General features: G+C 45.0%; 1 long non-coding RNA gene across 1 annotated transcript in view; it reads left to right on the top strand.

Annotated features, from left to right (window-relative positions):
• LOC105511372 overlaps nucleotides 1–11,741 on the top strand; it is a 138,846-nt gene that overhangs the window by 58,305 nt on the left and 68,800 nt on the right. The gene's annotated exons all lie outside the window — the stretch shown is intronic.

The following is an 11,741-nucleotide window of genomic DNA, read 5'->3' as shown; positions in this document are numbered from 1 at the left end:
GTCAGGCTGGTTTCAAACTCCTGACCTCAAGTGATCCACCTGCTTCAGCCTCCCAAAGTGCTAGGATTACAGGTGCGAGCCACTGTGCCCAGCACATAAATTTCTTATAATAAATGTGGAATGAAAAAAAACAGGCACAGAAATTCTCCCAAGCCCATTGGCATAGTTCTCTCTCATTCTGTGTAGTAGATGCCATGGCATTGTGCCAGAATCTGTCATCTCAGGCCCATTTTTATTTTACTTTTAATTCTTTCTTTGGATACTTAAAACTAATAAGACTCTTCTGTTTGTACACATTAAGTGCTTATATAAGGTGATTTTTGCTCCTTGGGATAGGAAAAGATAGAAAAGTAGATGGATGTATGCTTTTCTATATGTTGCTAGACTTAGTGAAGAAAATGGTAACAAGCTACACTTCTCACACTCCCAGCGGTGAATGAGTGAAGCTTCTTTAGCCAGTGTTGAGGTAACACTCCCTTTACCCCAGTCCTTGCTATCCGAGTATTCTGCAGCTCCTTGATTTTAGTAATTTGGACAATGTCTTTCCACTTCCTCCTATGATTGATGAGGATTTAATGATTTTATATCACCAGCCCTTCCCTTTCAATATATTATACGACTGTTTGCATTTTCATCAATAAACAGTGTTTTCTTTTTGGCATGCAGACGTTTCACATTTTCACGTCAACCAGTATGTATGGGTTCTGCTTTGATGTCAGTCTCAGGGAGCTGTATTTCCTCTGCCTGTTCTAGACTGTTCCAATGTGTGGTTTTATTATCTGCTGGCACCACTTTCCCTAATTGCTCTTCTTTTTGTATGTATATAAGATTCCTGAAGAATTTTCAAATCTTCTTTTTTTTTTTTTCCAAATTCCTAAAGTAACTTCATTAAGCTTTGGATAGAAATGATGTTTTTAATTTAGGGAGAACTGATACTTTAGAGAGCTGAATTTCTTCATTTAGGAGCAACAGGTGTAAATTCTCTCAAGTCTTCTTTTATGTCCTTGAGTGGCATACAGTGTGTAATGGGTGTAATGGAATGCCTCAGTGTGGGGGGTGTGTGTGTGTATGTGTGTGTGTAGACAAAAGATGTGCTAGCTGCTTTTCTTTATGGATAGATGCAGGAGATTGCCACAGAGGAAATCTATGTTGCCTGATAAATTTATGTCTCTTAATTAACCCCCACCTTGGCAAAATTAACTATCAGGACCTTAGTTGGACACACCCACTCAGTTCTTCCTTGAGGATGCAGGGCTTGGGGAAGGGGTTACTATTTAGTAGAAGGAGTCCAGGGTCTCCTGGCGGGGAACCAGCACCTCAGCCTTTTCCTCCCTGGATTTGGGGCTGGGGAGACCTGTCAGGTCTTAGCAAGTTGGCACTGAAGTCAGTCAAGGGTCAGAAGAGGTAAGTCCCTGAAATAACTTTGTCCTGGTGACAGAAAGAGATGGATCAGTAGACAAGGAGGAGGAGAGGGGCAGTGGCCGTGAGCCTGGAGGAGTCAAATCCTTGATCTGTGTAGCCCAGCTCTCCTCAGGCAGCCTCCTGGGGAGGGGATATGACTGTGGGATGGAAGAATCAGCCCCATGGTACTTCGTGTGTACTCCTTCCACCTCTTCATCCTTCTGGTTTTGGCAGTGGTTGGAAAGCTGACTGTGTTTCTAAGACATACATGCGACTGGTGTAGCCATATGACTGGGCTGGTGAGAGGGTAGAGGTGAAAAAGCCACCTTGCCTGGATACCTGCTTTTCCTTTCAGCTGGTAGGATGTGGAGATAGCTGTAGCCTCTGCCCAGAGTCAGTCATGCGCCCAGCATGGCAGAGCCACCGGGCTAGCCTGGGCCTCCAGCAGCATCATGCCATTGTCATGTACCTACTGCGGAGCTCTGGACGGTGACATGAGCATGATGTACACTGACAGCTTACTCATCTCGCTGTATTTGGGGTCAGTAACCTAATCAGAAATGTGAACCTGCGGATGGGGATCCGCTGTAATAAAACCCTACAACATGTGCGTTGGCCCAGTGGTCAGGGGTAAGCGTGAAGAAACAGACATCATGGGCTGTGAATATGATGGTCTTGTGAGGTCCTGGGAAGACGTTTGGTGAAAGTGTTGCCCTCATGGCCTGGAACCCAGAAGGCAGGCTGTGGCTTGTGGAACCCATTGCTCCAGGAGAGGCAGTTCTGGGAATAAGAAAGGCTTTGGTGAGTTCTGGTGTCTTCTTGCTGCTTCCAGCCAAGTACTGGGAGAGAAGGAGCCCAGGAGGGCACCAGGTGGCGTGTAGGCAGATGGATGGGACGGCAGGTGCTCTCGGTCCTTGGTCTTGTCACGTGAGGCCTCCCAGACTTGGACAAGAACGTGATTTGCTTGTCTTTTAAAAATCGATTTTTCAACTTTAAAAATATATAATGTGGTTTTTAATATTTTGTTGGTTTTATGGATTGCAAAAATCTGCCAGGCTGTGACTTACTGGTTTCTGCAGGCTTTTGCTGCATTTTAAACTTCTTACCTGTAAGGAGAGTATGTGTGGAGGGTTTCATTTCTTTACCCTCTATTTATCCTGCGTGGAATTTGTAGAACTTTATAAATGTATGGCTTGCCTTGATGATGTCTTTCATTAGTTTTGGAAAATGTTACCGATGATCTCTTTAAACAGTGGTTTTTCTGTACTCTGGCTTCGGTTTCTCTCTGGAGCTGCAGTTTGATGCATGTTACGTCATTTCCCCGAAGTCCAGCAAGCCTCTCATGCTGTCTTCTGCAGTCCCCACCCTTTTCCTTTCTGTGCTTTAGTCACGATGTTTTCCATTGACCCAGACTCTAGTTCATGGCCCTTTCTTCTGCTGGGTATCATCTGCTGTTAAACCCATCTGCTGAGTTCTTAATTTCAGTTATTATATTTTCCATTTCTAAAATTCCCGTTTGGTTCTTTTTAATAGATGTCAATTCTCTGGTGATATTTCCCATTTTTCTTTCTTTTCTCCATCATTTCCTTGAACATATCCATAAACTATTTTAAATTCCTTACCTGATAATTTCGATATGTGCATCAAAGGTGGGTGTATTTCTGTTGACTGGTTTCCCTGACTTTTGGTCACTGAGTTCTGTCACTTTAATGTGCACAGAATTCCCCTGCCCACCCTGAATTCTAGACCTTGTATATGAACAGTTGTGAGATCTCTGGGTGTTGTCTCCTCCCGGAGAGGGTTCATGCTTTCTGTGCGAGGCAGATCAAGGAGGTGATGATCGCCTTTCCCTCACTGTGGTCTAAGCTGACTTGAGGCTGGGCCGTCAGCAGGGCTCCGTGTGCCCCTCCCGTCCTGGGGTCTCAGCCAAAGGCCTGTGGGGATCAGCAGGCCCCTCTTCTCAGCAGGTGCTAATCTCCAAGCCTTGATTTTTCTAGAACTTGCTAAACATTCACTGCTGTGGCTTGGGGCTTTCTTCTTGGCTTGGTGCCTTTCCACCCCTTGCAGCCTCATCAGGCAGTGTATGTGTGAAGGAAAACGCTGACACCTGCCAGGACTGGTTTATCTCTCCCCTTCCCAGGGGGAACGTGGTCCCTCAAGTCTCTCTTTTTAGTTCGGCACCCGCATGAGCCTGCCTAAACCTGGGTGGGGTCTCTGCCTCTCAGTTGTGGCCTCAGGACCAGCCCTTTGTGCAGACTGCAGTCTCGCTCTATATCAGACTCAGTAGATGGCTTGATGGGAGAAGCTGCAGAATGTGGCCCCCTCTCCGGGGGGTGTACCCTTCTCTCAAGTCCCTGTGGCCTCCGTGGTGCTTCAGTGCTTTCAAACAGATTTTGGGGGTAGTTTTTTTTCCCCAGATTTTCTATTTAATATTGGCAGGAGCACTGGCTCACCACAAGCAACCTCCCACATCAGCAACTTGAGCTTTTTCCAAATAAAAACAGTTTAAAACATTAATAATAAATAACTGTCCTCTTGGAAGCTGCAAGGGAAAAGCAACCCTATAATGATTTGAAGAATTAGGCAGGCACCTAGAAGTGAGCTGAAATTTCACCATGCGCTGCTGGAACTTTTTCATTATTCCCTTTTTTTTTTTGAAAAAAAAGGTCAAGAAGTTCCTTTCTATGTTCTATATTGTTTAAGCACATGAATGATTGTTAATTTTATGCAATGATTTTTCTGAATCAACTGGGGAGAGCATATGTCTTTTCTTCTTTAATCTGTTAGGTTAACTTAGTAGTTACTTTGTAGATATTCTGGTGTCGAACCATTTTACACTCTTAGGTTAAATCCCACATTGCCATGATAAATGATCTGTACACACGGCTGATATGCTAATATTGAGTTTGGAATTCTTGCGTGTGTGAGCAGAAGCAGGAATGGCAGTGACTTTCTCCTGCACGTTCCCACTCTGGTTCTAGTGTTAACGTTGCTGGCTGCGTTAAACAGGTGGGACCCTCCTCTGGCACTGCTGGTCTGTGAGCCTGGTTTACCTGGTACCTCAGGGATGCTGTGTCATGGTTGTTGTGCTGTTTTCAAACTCTACGACTCTCAGCTTTCCTTTTTTTTTTTTTTTTTTTTTTTGAGACGGAGTCTCGCTCTGTTGCCAGGCTGGCGTGCAGTGGCACCATCTCAGTTCACTGCAACCTCTGCCTCCTGGGTTCAAGCAAGTCTCCTGCCTCAGCCTCTTGAGTAACTGGGATTTAGACGTGCACAACCATGCCCAGCTAATTTTTATATTTTTAATAGAGACGGGGTTTCACCATGTTGTCCAGGCTGGTCTTGAACTCCTGGCCTCAAGTGATCCACCCACCTCAGCCTCCTAAAGTGCTGGGAATACAGGCGTGAGCCACTGCACCCAGCCAGCTTTCCATTTTGTATCACCTTTGGTTCATAGAGTTATTTAGCTAAATTTGAGCTTGATCATGTTTTTTTGGGGGGTGGGGGCGGGAGGAAGCAGGGGGTGGTGCGATTGGTAGATTTTATCTGTCATGGTAAATGTTTGGGCCTGAGAGGGAACCTCAAAACTGATGCTATAATGACATCTTGGCAAGAAGCCCGCAAGAGGACATTTATTTATTTTTGAATTTTTAAAATGTTTTTATTTGGAAAAGGCTCAAGTGCAGAGGGAGGGTTGAAGAGTGCTGTGAGGAGCACACAGGTACAGGTAATCACTGGTAAGCGTTCTTGCCATGTTGACCCGATGTGTATACAACTTCTTGGCTGAACTGAGGAAAGCACATTTTGGATGCTGTCACTTTTCTCCTTAGTGCAACATGCATCTCCAAGAGAGTCTTTCAGAGCTTGGAGAAGACCCAGTTTCTGATGGATGAGAGATCTCACCGTGCAGCCACACCTTCCCTTCATCCTCATCATCATCCACGTTCACTTCCGTGGTTTCTGACTGCTGGAAGGACGGCGGTTGTGGCACAGGAGCCTTTCCAACGATGACGGGACGGGGAGGTGGCCCTCCCGTGGTTTTCTCCTGCTGTGTCTGTTTCCTGGGCAACAACAGCTTTGTGTCACATTTCTCAGCCTCCTCCCCAAGAGACCCTGTGTGCATTTTATTTGTTACTCTACAGGGAACACGTGAATTTAAAATTGTTAAAAAGCTGTAGTAATGAGTTTTCTCAGGCGTATAACTGACGTCAGGAGACCTTTCCGGCCCATTCACGAAAGGTGTCAGGTATAGAATAAGTCTAACACAAAATTCACAAACATATGCTTGGATCAAAATGCCATCATACTAAGAAAGAAAATATTACCTCAGTGCCAACAAATTAAAAATAAGTTTATATCCAAATTATTGACTAAGGTATTCCCAAGTTTCTCACATCCAGGTTTTCATGGTAAAGTTCAAAAAGAAAATGTTTAAGTTTTTACTTCAGAATACACATCTATTTGCTTCACTCATTTGAATTTGATGATGTATTTTCAAAGAGTGATTGAATGAAACTTGGACGTATCTTGTGTGTGTTTTCTGGTGTTCTGTGTAATGAGCAGGAAGCCTCATTAGTATTGAATGCATATGCTCCCGTATTGCCTGGTGTGATCTCTGGCCAGGCAGTGCATGTCCAGAGGCCTGAGTAGGAGGTGGGTAAACCAGTTCCCCGATTCTGGCCTTCCACCAAGCCTTGATCAGACAGAGTCAAAACAAATACTTATTAAATTAAATCAAATAAGTGGCTTCTGGTAGTTGGGTTGGTTGGAGTGTTTACTGTGTAAGGAACAATGGAAATGCAGATGGGGTCTCTGCCTTTCCGTTCACTTTTCTCCCAGTGTGGAGTGGTAGATTGCCTTTCTGTTCCCTCCTTTTTCCTCCTTAGACTTCAGGGTTATTCACATGACTTCACACATGTGACTCTGCAGCTCCACCTGCTGAAAGGGTGGTGTGCATTTTCCTGCCCTGGACTTTGGATTCAGATGTGTGAGTTGTATTGACATATGGAAGGGGGCCAGTGTGCCGGTGCACCTTCATAAGCCTGGAACTCAGAGGCCTTTATTTTCCCCCAGCCTCTTGCAGTTCTTCCCTTTCGTTGGGGACTTGCCCAGGATAGCCCACTTCCCTTGAGTTGGGAACTGGCCCAGAATAGCCTGCTCTTCCCAGGAAGAGACTGGAGGGGCAGAGGCGAGCTGCTTTAGCTGAACCCAGCCTAGATTGGCTGACCCCTACCTGACCTTCAGGTGTGTGGGAGCCACGGAAACGCCTTCTGTGTGCTGTGCTGAAGTTCTGTGGTTGCTTGGGTCTGTGCCTATAGGCAACTGCTAGTGTTATCGAGGACGCCTTGAGACAGAGAGGCACTGTCTTTGTCTTAACGTGATACAAAATGTGTTAACTGACAATGCAACAGGCTTTCTATTTCCGTTTAATAGTCTTCCTAATGAAAATAATCCAAGAACTGTAAATATGAAAAGTTTGACCTCAGACTTGAGGCCTTTACTTTACAGAAGAAGAACGGGCTCGTGATTTAAAGTTGGCCTGAGTGGGGCTGGAACCCTGACCCTGGAATGCCCGAAACAGTGCTCTTTCTTTTACCTGCCGACTCTCTTGTATGATGAGAAAAGGCGCCAGGACCACCCAGTTCTGTTCTGCACATGCAAAGTCTAACTCAAAAAGCAGCCTCCCTTGCCGGGGTCGGTCCGTCTGTAGAGGAACCGTCAACGTTTTAAATAGTTTAGTCTTTGTCGCGGTTGGCCGTGTGCTGGTTCCTGGGCCTCAGGTTTGACCTGAGAAGTGGCAGGGCTGCGCTATCTCCCGAGTTCCTAGGCACAAGATGTCACTATTGTGCTAACTGTGGAGATAACGTTCTTGTTGCAATTTTAATGCCTTTAATGGTTTGCCTTTTTAGCCCAGAGTGAACTAATCAGACAGCCTCTGCTAGGATATAAATCATAGCATATTTCTGAGGAACCTCGGGTGAAATAAATCAAGGAATTTTTTTTTTTAATCATCTCTTCAATCACTCTTTTTAGTCACGTAGAAAAATGGTCCACGCTGTATTTACAGTTTGATGGTAAGGAGATGTTTAACATCAATGTAGGAGATTAAAAATGACAAGTTATATGGTGAAGAGTGTGAAAAGGTGTTTACACTGACATGCAATATCTAGGCTGATCTACAACTCAATAATAGATACCATAAATCTCACCGCAGGCCCATGAGGCTGCGCGCGGGAGAAGCAAACATGGTGGGTCGGCGGCTCTTCCGCCGGGGGCAGGCGTCGCTGCCCAGCCCCAGCCACACCTCGCGGAGCCACCTCGCAGCTCTCCGGGGCGGGCTGCGACGCGGCCTCGCAGCGGCCACAGGCGGCACTTCTCACGTGTGCGCATGCCCGGTGCAGGTTCACCCACTCCGCTCCTCCGTTCGGTGAATTGGAATGCCTTCCGGATTCCTGAGAAAATAATGTTTTATTCCATCCCTAGTCCCAAACACATTCTAGTTGTTTAATCAAAAATCTTTATCGAAAGTGTATTTATTTACTTATTCTACTTTTTAAAATAGATGTTACTTTATTATTGTTATTATTATTATTATTACTGAGATGGAGTCTTGCTCTGTCGCCCAGGCTGGAGTGCAGTGGCACCATCTCGGCTCACTGCAGCCTCCACCTCCCAGGTTCAGGTGATTCTCCTGCCTCAGCCTCCCATGTAGCTGGGATTACAGGCACCCCTCACCACACCCAGCTAGTGTCTGTATTTTTCAGTAGGGTCAGAGTTTCACCATTTTGGCCAAGCTGGTCTCGAATTCCTGACTTCAGGTGATCTGCCCTCCTCGGCCTCCCAAAGTGCTGGGATTACAGGCATGAGCCACCGTGCCTGGCCGTATATTATTTTTAAATAACAAATAATTGTGTATACTTTTGGGGTAAAATGTGATGTTTTGATCTAGGTAATACGTTGTAGAAAGATTCAATCAAGCTAATTAACGTATCGATCACCTCACGAACTGTTTTTCTTGTGTGTGGTAAGAATGTTAAAAACGTATTCTGTTAGCAATTTTGAAACATACAGTATGTTATTATTAACCATGGTCGCCATGAAGTACATTAGATCACTAGAACTTCTTCCTCCACACCAAGGGAGGCCTTGGATCAGCATTGTCCTCTCCCCACCACCACAGCCTCTGGGGTAAATCACCTTTCTGCTTCCCGTGTCTATCAGACTGACGTTTTAAATTTCACTGTGAGATCACACGGTATTTCTTTCTGTGCCTGGGTATTTCCCTTAGTATAATGTCCTCCTGGTTCATCCTTATTTTTACAAATGACAGAATTTCCTTTTTTATTTTCTTAAGGATGAATAATATCCCATTGCATATATATACCACAAATTTTTTTCTGACCTCTCTGTCTCACTCTGTCGCCCTGGCTGGGGCACTACAGGTGCGTGCCATGACACCTGGCTCATTTTTTGTATTTTTTATAGAGACGGGGTTTCACCGTGTTAGCCAGGATGTTCTTGATCTCCTGACCTCGTGATCTGCCTGCCTTGGCCTCCCAAAGTGCTGGGATTACAGGCGTGAGCCACCGCGCCAGGCCATGTACCACAATTTCTTATCTGTTCATCCGTCGTTGGACTCTTAGGTTGATTCCAAATCTGGGCTATTGTGAATAGTGCTGCAATAAACCTGGGAGTGCAGGTCTCCCTTCTGCATACTGATTTCATTTCCTTTGGGTCTATACCCAGCCGTGGGACTGCTGGAATATATGGTAGTGCTACTTTTAACTTTTTGAGGAACCTCCATGCTGTCTTCCAAAATGGCTGTACTAGTTTACATTCCTACCTACAATGTGCAAGCTTCCTCCTTCTCTACATCCTTGCCAACACTTGCCATTTGTGTTTTTCGTAATAACCTTCTAACAGGTGCGTGGTGATATCTGGTGGTTTTCATGTGGATCTCCCTGCTGACTTGAGAAGTTGGCATCTTTCATGTACCTGTTGGCCACGCGCATCTCGTCTTTTAAGATGTGTCTGTTTGGATCCTTTGCCCATTTTGTAATCAGATTCTTTATTTTCTTGCTGCAGAGTAGCTTGAGTTCCTCATGTATTTTGGATGTTTGGCCCCTTACCAGATGGAAGGTTTGCGGATATTTTCTCATTCTGTAGTTTGCTTCCTCACTCTGTTGATCGTTTCCTTTGCAGCACACATTCCAGTTCTTGCAAAAGAACTGTAGATGGCAGGTGTTTTTGGATTTTGATTTTATTTTAAAGATGAGAGATATTTATTATATAAAACGTTTGATGTAAAAACTTCACAGACCCCAAGATTATTAAAATGATATGTAAAGTAGAAATAAGTTTACTGTAAGTGAAGCCTGAAAGGCTCTCTTACGAGCTTTTATGCTTTAGCTTCTTAGGGCCATCCTTTCCCCATTTCGCTTTTCAACAAAAATAAAATCCTATAAATAAAATCAGCATTTACTTTCACTTGCACACATTCACATGCACGTGCAGGCGTGCACACACACACACACACTCTGGCATGTTTCCTGGGTCACACTGTGCTGCAGGTTGATGTTTTCCAAACTGGGACGGAGAGTGGTTGGTATCAGCCTATTCACATTCTCTTGGCCACCACTGCACTTGATGCCAATAGGAAGGATTTATGCGAGGATGACCCAGGTTAGTAGTGGGTTCTGGGTATCAATACTTTTTAGAATTTTTGATTGTGTTCAGTAAGTATTTATTGAATGCCTATCATAGACACAGCCAACCTCACAGCTGCTGTGAAGAATGTAAAAGCTGTGAAGCCGTGGCTATTGTTCCAGGAGATTGTAATTCGCTGAGAAAGGCTATAGTATAGTGCTAATCAAATCACGTTAGAACCAGCTAAGCCGGCTTAAGCCCATCCACAAAATAAAAAGATATGACCATAGAAGAATAATGACTATAAAAAAAGGATTTTTTTTTCTAATAGCACAGTATAATGTTTTAAAACTCAACTTTGTAATAGCATAAACTGTAAGGATTTCCATAGCATATCACTTCTATCCTTTCCCAACTCCCCTCCACATGAAAATTCCACTTAGCATGGTGGGAGTTGGTGATGCCAGCGGAACCCCAGGGGCTGGGGTTTGGTGTTCTGCTCTCTGGCTGGCCTTCATGCTGGGGCTCTGCCACCTGCTTCCTGGCCTGCCCCACCACCTTGGGAAGAAGCGTTCTGTCCTTCTGACTTTCTGCTTTGTACGGTACTGTGTGAAACCTGGGGTCTCCAGGGTCCTGCTCCCACAGGCTTAGTGAGCAGAGGGAGTTCCCAGCCTGCCCATGACTGTCCCCGCCCTCTCCCCATCCCGCTTCTCATGGGGTCTTCCCAGGTCTGGAGTTGCAAGCTGGTCCTCATGTCTTACCTTGTCCCATCTATGCTGTCAGCTCCATTTATCTTGGGTTGTGATATTATTTCCTAATTTCCTGCATGGTATTTAATAGTGAAACATTACAGGAAATCCTGTTAAAAACATAGAAAAACATGAATGACTAGGATTCCCATTATTATTTATTACTATTCTGAAAAATCCAAGCAATTACAACAACAATATGGTAACTAGAATAAAATAGAGGAATAAAGGAATCAGTATTTTAAATGTTAGCACAGAAAATTCTAAAAGGAATCAAGTTAAAAATGATTGAATTTGATTGCTGGATGTGTAATAACTACACAGATGTCAAGATTATTACCATATTTGGGAACAACTTGTGGGTAATATAACGAAAGGTAAATCCTGCTATGATAAATGTGCGTGTGATGTCTAGGAATGCCATTAGCCACGTCGATCATTTTCAGACCTATTGACTGCACTTTTAGGGGCCCTGCCACCTGTGTGTTGCCCTGGAAGGGGCGGCCTCAGCGTCACATGATGCAGACACCACCCTGCTGCCTCATGGCTCTTGTACACTTCTCTCGTGTCCCAAACCGATGGGTCCCGGAGCGAAGTGGCTGACCCACACCTGCCACCAATTCTCTCTCTGCTGAATTCGAATTAGGAGACACAGAGACTGTACAGGCTAGTTCGGTGGCGGTGGGGAGGGTGGCATGGAGGTGAAAATTCATGCACAGTTGGTGGGAAAATGGACCACAACAAATCAAATCCCTGTGCCAGCTACATTCACAGAGAAGCAGACACCTTGAGCAAATCGAGAAGTTGGTCTGAAGAGAGACACTCAGGCCCGGAGTGGATTAACCAAGCAGAGCGGAGACTGAGACAGTGTGTGCATGTTGCCAGGTGGAGTAGGGAGAGGGGGTTAGGGAGAGAGAGAGAGAGAGAGAGAGAGAGAGAGAGAGA

The sequence above is a fragment of the Colobus angolensis genome, unplaced genomic scaffold (genome assembly GCF_000951035.1).
Source record: "Colobus angolensis palliatus isolate OR3802 unplaced genomic scaffold, Cang.pa_1.0 Scaffold2, whole genome shotgun sequence".
Taxonomy (NCBI): Eukaryota; Metazoa; Chordata; class Mammalia; order Primates; family Cercopithecidae; genus Colobus; species Colobus angolensis.
This window is presented reverse-complemented; position numbering and strand designations above follow the sequence as displayed.